This window comes from Bos javanicus, chromosome 21 (assembly GCF_032452875.1).
Source record: "Bos javanicus breed banteng chromosome 21, ARS-OSU_banteng_1.0, whole genome shotgun sequence".
NCBI classification, from domain to species: Eukaryota; Metazoa; Chordata; class Mammalia; order Artiodactyla; family Bovidae; genus Bos; species Bos javanicus.
Genome location: NC_083888.1, coordinates 54,694,092 through 54,703,512, shown reverse-complemented (window position 1 = coordinate 54,703,512; position 9,421 = coordinate 54,694,092). Strand labels below are relative to the sequence as shown.

The following is a 9,421-nucleotide window of genomic DNA, read 5'->3' as shown; positions in this document are numbered from 1 at the left end:
CGGCCGCGACGCTCCGGCTCTGCGGTGTCGCTGGACGTGGGGGCGGGTACCGAGGTGCGGGTTGGCTTTCTCCCTCCGTCATCACTTGTTTTCCAGAGGGAGCTGATACTCGGGCTAGAGTAGGGGTGGGGGCTCTGCGGGCCGGGTGGAGGGGCGAGTCTCTTGCCTCCGCGCCAGAAGAAGCTTCTAGGTAGTCTTTCCCGGATAAGTGCTGTCTGGCAGTTCCGCAGCCTCGCCCGTACTGAGGGGAGCCATCTTGTCCCTCTCTGCTTCTGAGTTTGGTGTATCCTTCAGTCGGTGTGTCTGTATTATCATTGTTTGGAGGTTTTTTGTTTTTTTCCTCCCTCCTGTCACTGCCTGCCAGGATCCTAGATTCCGTCCTCGGTTTTTCTGTCCTCATTGCCCCAGGCCCTGGGTGTGCTCTGGAAGGCTGTGCAGTATCAGGACGGACAGAATGACCTTCCGGCCCTGAGTCCCTGGTGAGTTGTTATTCCGAAGATAGTGGTTGGCTTGTCTCCATCTCTACTGAGTGCAATGAGCTCAGACTGCAGCAAGGGGGGTTTGAGTAAAACCCAGAAGAGTCCTTCCCAACTACTTGTAACACAGTGAATTGGGTAACCTTGGGAGACAATGGTATTACTTCCCCCAGGAATTCTCAAAACAGAAGGGACAATGTTTGAACAAGGAAAGAGATTGGCCCTTCCAAAAAAAAAAGAATCAAAACCAGAGGATGTACTAAGGAGGCTGGCACTGTTTTATGATTGCCTGGAACATCCTGTGACAATGGTGTGGTGCTAAAAGCCTAATCCACACTCCCACCCCCTCCTTTCCTCAGCCTGTCCCCACCACCTACTCTGCACTCCTGTATCTTCTTTTACCCAGGATACTGAGTCATTCTGTATGTGTATTACACGGAGAAGAGCTTGCCTTCTGCCCTAGGACTCCAGCAGTACTTTTGTGGCTTCCCTATGCCATACACTTTCCGGATGGTACAGGGAAGAAAGGAGCACAGTGCCTGATTCAGCACGGCTGTCTGTGAGCCACCTTCTGATTCACCTCCTCTCTGGAGGCCTTGAGGAGGGTTGGACAGTGTCTGCATTTTAAGTACCTCACAGTAGCCCTGGTTCTTATCATGGAGCATTTGTTTAGCAAAACATCCATTCTGCAATTTGGATATGGCCCTATCTGAAACTAACATAGTGTTATATGTCAGTTACACCTCAAATTAAAAAAAAAACATGGACAGGGCCCTGAAAATCCTTTGTGTAACAGAAATAATACAGTGGTATGTAAAATGGTGGGGATGCCTCACCCTATTTGACACATGAGACAGTGCTGTGCTCTACCCACCCGCCCCCCATTTGCAAATCTCAGTCTGGCAAAGAGCACAAATGGATGTGTAAGCCTCCCCTTTTCTGCAATCAGAAAAGAGTGCCACATGGAGGCAGAGCCAGAATAGGTTGTAGGGAGAGGAAGGGGACAGTTACCATAGCAACTGTAGAGCTGAGGCCTTTAACTAGCACAGGGCCTCAGTATAACGGTCATCTGCAGTTAAGCACAGGCTCTGCTTTCATCAATTTTGACAAAGAGATTAGACAATAGATCTGAATTCTGTAAAGAAGGACCGCACACTGATCAGATGATAGGGGCAGCAATTCAGGCCTGTGATGTCAGACCCTGCTAGAATTGGCTTTTTTATTAATTAGAGCTGCAAATACAGACTGGTAAAGGAAAGTTAAACTGTTAGTCACTCAGTTGTGTCCTGACCCCATAGACTATAGCCCACCAGGCTCCTCTGTCCATAGGATTTTCCAGGCAAGAATACTAGAGTGGGTTGCCATGTCCTTCTCCAGGGGATCTTCCCGACCCAGGGATCAAACTCAGGTCTCCTTTATTGCAGGTGGATTCTTTACTGTCTGAACCACCAGGGAAGTCCCTAAATACAGACTGTGATGGGACTAAAAAAAACCTGGAATGTTAGTATTTATGTGCCAGAATTCTGCAACTGCAGACAGAAAACAGATTGCCTATATGTACAAGGCATAGAAATTGGATAAAAAGTTTAAAGAAATACATTTATATATGAATTGCAAAGTATTTAAAACCCTATTTTGTGTTTAGGAATAGTTTGCTGTGGCAGGAGCATTCAAAGACCCATCCAACTGAGAACCTATGATATACGTGATTGTGAAGCATGTTCAGTAGTGTGTGATGGTTATAGAGCCTGCTGTAGTGTTTCATTTAACTGTTTACCCCTCAAACTGACCAGGTATGATCTTTTGGAAATTCTGCTATTCTATAGTTTCTTCCACATTTCTTGTCATATAGCATTGGCAAATATAGTGGTTACAATCTGTGCTTTCCAAACTATTTGTGATGAAGGATCCTTGAATTGTGGAAGGGGTCTCTAAGGATCTATCACTGAAAAAGGAAGTTAGGGTAGATATCAAAGGAAGACACTATTACAGGCTCTTTGCTTGGGTATGCATGGGAGTGGGCGCAAGGCAAAAGGTATTACAGATTGTAAATGGTTTGAAAGGTAATTGTAGCCTTGGCCAAGTTTAAGCCATTTAAGGGATTCTCAGCGCCCAGACCTTTGTCAGTTCATAATATATAGTGATAAATACGCAACAGGTAAATTATACACATACTTAACAAAGTAGGAGGGGCATTTCTATGTTTTTTTTGGAAATAATTTCATTTTTGGTATTTAAATTATTAAAGTTATCCTCATGAGAAAATGAGAAATTTATTGGAATGAACTACTCTCATCTAGAATTGTGTATGTGTGAGAGAGGAAGGCACCATCGTCCTTTGTATACTTAGGGTCTCCATAGGACTTAGGCTAGCTCTGATAATTCGTAAAGAAAATGTACTGGCTCCTCCCCGCTAGTCCAGTGAATGTCAGTTTTCTGGGGAATCTCAGCTCATTTGGCAGAATTCCAGCTGGCTGTGCTGGATTGCATGGTCTTATCAACCAAGATATACAAAAGGAGCTGTATGCAGCTCACATTCCTACCCTGTACTCAGTTGTGCCTATTAAAGCATTCTTTACAAAGAGAGAGGTGTATTGAATTACAGGATTGCTGTGTCAGAAGCTTATCCTTGGCTTTTGGGGAGAATACTAGGATCGTAATATACACCAGCAACCATAGGGTCACCTCTTCGCATGGTTTATCTGCAAAGGCACCGAGTGAAATAACCTCTAATGAGGCACTGAGTAAAATAATCTCTAAGAAGTTTGAGATGGGGAAGAAGTCTGCATTTATTACTACTCTATCTTGCACACAGAAGAAGCCCACAATAAACATTTGTTGCATAATTGTCCTAATTATAATTTGTTCACTAAGTAATGGGAAGATCAGGGCACTGGGTTTCCCCTCCCTGTGCAGAGCGTTGAAACGGACAATGAAGAAACTTTTTCTTCCCTCGCTCTCCACACTCTTCTCTTAAAGAAAATCATTTCCAAAAGTAAAAAAGAAATATTTATGGATATTATTTTCAATTTTCTGTTTGATTAGTGTCTGAAATGAAAGTTAGTGTTTGGCTGTGGTCTCTGACAACCACCTTTTCCTTTAGTCTGAATGAAGTTGCTCTTACTATAGGAATCTCTAAGGATTTTCATGTGATGATGAAGAGGATGGTGGTAAAAAGGCGCAAAATGTAATACTTAGTTTTGAGGCCATGCCTGTGTGTGAATTAAATTTTGCATCATTTTTTCAAGATTTCATATAATAGAGTCACTTTCCTTCAAGGAGTACTTACTTGGATTGCAGAAATATTGTTACCTTTACAACATTCAGTTCAGTACAGTTCAGTTGCTCAGTTGTGTCCAACTCTGCGACTCCACAGACTGCAGCACACCAGGCCTCCCTGTCCATCACCAACTCCTGGAGTTTACTCAAAACTCACGTCCATTGAGTTGGTCATGCCACCCAACCATCTCATCCTCTGTCATCCCCTTCTCTTCCCACCTTCAGTCTTTCCCAGCATCGGGGTCTTTTCAAATGAGTCAGTTCTTCACATCAGATGGCCAAAGTATTGGAGATTCAGCTTCAGCATCATTCCTTCCAATGAATATTCAAGACTGATTTCCTTTAGGATGGACTGTTGGATCTTGCAGTCCAAGGGACTCTCAAGAGTCTTCTCTGACACCACAGTTCAAAAGCATCAGTTCTTCAGTGCTCAGCTTTCTTTATAGTTCAACTCTCATATCCATACATGACTACTAGAAAAACCATAGCTTTGACTAGATGGACCTTTGTTGGCAAAGTAATGTCTCTGCTTTTTAATATGCTGCCTAGACTGGTCACTTTCACTAGATCGGTCATAACTTTTCTTCCAAGGAGCAAGCGTCTTTTAATTTCATGGCTGCAGTCACCATCTGCAGTGATTTTGGAGCCCACCAAAATAAAGTCTTTCACTGTTTCCCCATCTATTTGCCATGAAGTGATGGTACCAGTTGCCATGATCTTAGTTTTCTGGATGTTAAGTTTTAAGCCAACTTTTTCACTCTCGTCTTCCACTTTCATCAAGAGGCTCTTTAGTTCTTTTCTTTCTGCCATAAGGGTGGTGTCATCTGCATATTTGAGGTTATTGATATTTCTCCTGCCAATGTTGATGCCAGCTTGTGCTTCACCCAGCCCAGCATTTCTCATGATGTACTTGGTATATAAGTTAACTCAGAAATAGTTTGTCTTCTCATCAGTTCTCTTTCCTTTTTTTTTTTTTTTTGGTAGTACTGGGTCTTTGTTGCTGCACTTGGGCTTTCTCTAGTTGGTGTGAACAGGGGCTACTCTTCATTGCAGTGGGTGGGCTTCTCACTGCGGTGGCTTCAGTAGTTGTGGCTCACGGCCTCTAGGCCTGTGAGCTCAGTAGTTGTGCAACACAGGCTTAGTTGCCCTGTGGCATGTGGTATCTTCCCAGACCAGGGATTTAACCCATGTCCTTTGCACTGGCAGGCAGATTCTTAACCTATACGCCACCAGGGAATTCCTTATCCCTTCTTGATCCTTCATCATATGTCTTTACTTCCTTTTCTAACAATACTTCCTCCAAATACCTTGCATTAACCCCTTCATTTAGTCAGTCTGAACCACTTGCCTTTCCCTCAGTCATTCTTACACTTTCTGTTCAGGTTGTCTCTTTTCCCCTCGGAATGCCCAGAATTCATTTTTAAGTCATTCATTCAGTGATGTGTATTGAGCACTTACTGTGTGCCAGCAAATGAAACACAGAGGTCCCTGCTCTTGTGGAGCTTATGTTCTAGTGGGGAGGGACAGATAATAAATAATAGATGGGTATATAGTATGTCAGAAAGTGATTAGTACTGTGGCAAAAAAGAAATCATCATGATAAGGGTGACTGAGAATGCTGGAGCAGGGTGTGGTGATGGGGAAGAATGGTGAAGCAGCAGGAAAGGCTGCAATTTGAAAGGGGCTGGTTAGGGTGGGCCTTATTAAGATGAGACTAGAGCAGACTTAAAGGAAGCAAGGAGTTTTGGTCATTTGGCTATGTGGTAGAGAGTCTTGTAGGCTGAGAAGATAGCCAATTCAAAGTCCCTAAGTAGCAGTATGCCTGGTACATTCAAGGCATAGCTGGAGCCCACTGTGCCTGGAGCAGAGGAGTGAAAGAGAAATAGGAGATGAGATTGGTAATAATAGAGGCCAGATCACGTAGGGCCTTGTTGGCATTGTTAGTTACTATTAGGTTTTTACTCTGAGTGAAATAGGAAACATATGCAGGCTTTTTTTTTTTTTTTTTAAGCTGTGCTGGGTCTTCGTTGCTGTGCACCCGTGTTCTCTAGTTCCCACAAGCAACGACTTGTGGGGGCTACTCTAGTTGTGGTGCTTCTCTTGTTGCAGAGCATGGGCTTTGGGCAGAGTCATTGTGGCACACGGGCTTAACTGCCTGGCTGCGTGTGGTGTCTTCCCAGAGCAGGGGTTGAACCAGTGTTCCCTGAATTGGCAGGTAGATTCTTAACCACTGGACCACCAGGGAAGTCCTATATGCAGGCATTTAAACAGAGGAGTGCTATCATTTGACAGATTTTTACAGTATCACTTTGGCTGCTGTACTGAGAATAGACTGTAAAGGTTGGAAGGTTTAAAGTGGGAAACCACTCTCTTCATGACCAGTACTGGTCTTTGATCACCCCAGGACCTTTGACACCTAGGGGTCTGAGGGGCCCTGGTTAAAAATAATAAAGTGGGAAACCAGGCAAGCAACTTGCAGTAACCTGGATGAGCAGGGATGTAGCTCAGATCAGAGCAGGGTCAGTGGAGATGGTGGGATGCTAGACACACAGTATTTCAAAGCTAGAGCCAATCTGATTTCCTGCCTTATCAAATGGGGAGTGAGAGAGAAAAGGTAAATAGTGACTCCAAAGATAAACCAAAAACTTTAAAAAATTACCTCTAGGAGGAAAGAGAAACAGATTGTAAGGCAGCCAAGGATGGAAAGTAGATTTTTAAAATTTATCTTATTTTGTAAATTTGACATTAGAATCATATAAATGTTTTACAGAAGTATAAAACAAAATTAAATCAAAATGACCAATCTGACAAATAACCTATTCCAGAATATATTTTTTTAAAAATCTACAAATCAGCCCAGAAAAGACAAAAGGTCAACCCAGCTATAAAATGGACAAGGAATTTGAATGGATTTTCACAAGAGATGGTACACAAATGACCAATAAATATAGGAAAAACCATTTAACATCATTAGTCCCAAGGAAATGCAAATTAAAACCACAGTGGGCAGTCCCCTTGTGGCCCAGTGATTAGGTTTCAGGCTTTCCTTGGATTCAATACCTGATTGGGGAACTGAGATCCCACAAGCTTGTGGCATGACAAAATATATACATATATACATATATATACATACCTACAGTGTAACATTACTTATTCACAAAATGGCAATAATTAAAAACCCAATAACACCAAATGTTAGAAAGGATGTAGAACTCTCATATATGGCTAATAGTAGTATAAAATGTTATAATTTCTTTATAAAAAGTATTTGGAGCTTTTTATAAATCTAAACCTTTATAACTTAGAAATTCCACTCCTAAGCATTTACCCCAGAAAAATGAACACATATATGTTCACAAAGAGATTCGTTTTTCATAGCAACTTTATTCATAACAGCCATAACCTGGAAACAACACAACCAGCAATTAAAAAATGGATAAACAAATTGTGTTACCTTCATGCAACAGAATACTACTCAGCTATAAAAAGAAACTACAAGTATACACAACATAGATGAAAAATAAAAAATACATTATGTTGAAACAAAAGAAACAAAACACAAGAATGTTGTGTTGGTCTCCTGAGAAGTAGATACCAAGATGTGGTTAGATGTGCAAGAGATTTATTAGGGGAGTATATTGGTTATCTTGGCTTCCCTAGTGGCTCAGTGGTAAAGAATCCGCCTGTCATGCAGGAGACACAGGTTCAGTTCTCCAGGGGTTGGGAAAATCCACTGGAGAAGGAAATGGCAACCTACTCCAGTATTCTTGCCTGGGAAATACCATGGACAGAGGAGCCTAGTGGGCTACAGTCCATGGCATGGCAAAAGAGTCGGACAGGATTGAGTGACTGAAACAACAATATTGGTTATCTATTGTTTTGAAACAGATTACTCTAAAATTCAGCAGCCTAAAATAACAAATACATATTATCTAACATAGTTTCTTTTTTTTTAAGATGATTTATTTATTTTTGACTGGACTGGGTCTTTGTTGCTGCCTGCATGTTTCCTCTCTAGTTGCAGTGAGCAGGGGAGAGGTGGGAGCAGTCTACTTTTTATCGCTGTGCCCGGATTTCTGATTGCAGTGACTTCTCTTGTTGCAGAGCACAGGATCTAGAGCACAGGCTCAGTAGTTGCGGCACACGGGCTTAGTTGTTCCGCAGCATGTGGGGTCTTCTGGGACCAGGGGTCGAACTTGTGTCCCCTGCATTGGCAGGTGGATTCTTAACCACTAGACCACCAAGGTAGTGCTCACACAGTCTTTAAGGATCTGAAAATTGAGGAGCAAATTAGGTGAGTGGTTTTGGCTTAGGATTGTAGTCCTACAACCATGAGGTTGTAGTCAAGATGTCAAAATGGGGTTACAGTAATCTGAAGGCTTGACTGAGACTGGATGATCTGCTTCCAAGATGGCTCATTCAAATGGCTATTTGAAACCTCAACTCCTCACCATGTAGGACTCTCCATTGGTCTACTTGAGTATTCTCATAACATGGCAGCTGTCTTCTCCCAAAGCCAGAAAGTAAGGAGGGAGCTACAATGCCTTTTAATGACGGTGTTTGAAGTTAGGTATCATCATTTCTGCCTTGTTTTATTTTATTTATATACAGAAGCAAGTCACTGAGTCTAATCCATTCTCAAGAGGAAGGAAATTGACTCTACCTTTTGAAGGATGTGTCAATGAATTTGTGGATATATTTTAAATCACCACATGGACAGACCAGTGGAAGGCACAGAGAGCCTCAGACCCAGATACAGGTCTGACATCTGTGGAAGAAGAGAGGAAAAGAATGAGGATTGGAAATGAAGAGTTTTGTCCTGCAGCATAGGTTCAAGAAAGGTTTGGTCAGGCTGATGAAGAGTCTTCAAGTCAAAATTCCTGTTGGAAGAATCTTTTTAATCACAGGATTAGGCCTGCCTTTGTAGCCCTGCTCTTCTCTGGCATTGGCTGGGATCAGCCTAAGGAAGTGTGGCTTTGGTGCAAATGTGGGAGTAGATCCAGAGTGGCAGCAGGTGGGTTCATCATCAAATATACTCTCTGAAAGAAGATTTCAGTAGTGCATATTCATGGTCACTATGAGTACATACTGCAAGAATAAGTTTTTGTGAAGTTGTACAATGGGCAAAGCTTATCTACAGTGATAGAAGGCAAATAAGTGTTTCCTGATGCTGGGGAGGGGATGGGAATTGATTGCAAAGGGGACACAAGGAAACTTCTGGGGTGATGAAAATGTTCTGTACTTGATTATCGTAGTGGTTATACACGTATATATACATTTGTTGAGCTCATCAAACTCTACACTTAAAACAGGTACACTTTGTTGAACACAAATAATATATAAAATTTACTGAAAAACACAGTGAGATACCACTTCACATTACCAATTCCAAACATTAGTGAGAATGCGCAGCACCTGAAACTGATATGTTGTTAGTGGGAGTATAAAATTATACAACCATTTTGGAAAGCTGTTTGTCATTTCTCTCTTAAAAGTTAAAGAAATGCTGTTTGTTTAACTGCAACAGTTCCACTCCTGGATATCAGCCCAAGAGAAATGAAAATGTATGTTCCCAAAAAGACTTCTTTATGAACATTCATAGGAGCTTTATTTATAATGGTCCAAATGACCCAAAGATCCATCAACAGGCAAATTGATAAATTGTG

At 42.0% G+C, this 9,421-nt stretch overlaps 1 protein-coding gene across 1 annotated transcript in view; it reads left to right on the top strand.

Moving 5' to 3' along the window:
• Nucleotides 1-80: 80 nt before the first annotated feature.
• TP53BP1 (tumor protein p53 binding protein 1) overlaps nucleotides 81-9,421 on the top strand; it is a 94,096-nt gene continuing 84,755 nt past the window's right edge. The window contains exons 1-2 of the mRNA XM_061395035.1: nucleotides 81-479; nucleotides 2,122-2,269. The gene's annotated coding sequence lies outside the window, so the exon portion shown is untranslated. The remainder of the gene's footprint in view (nucleotides 480-2,121; nucleotides 2,270-9,421) is intronic.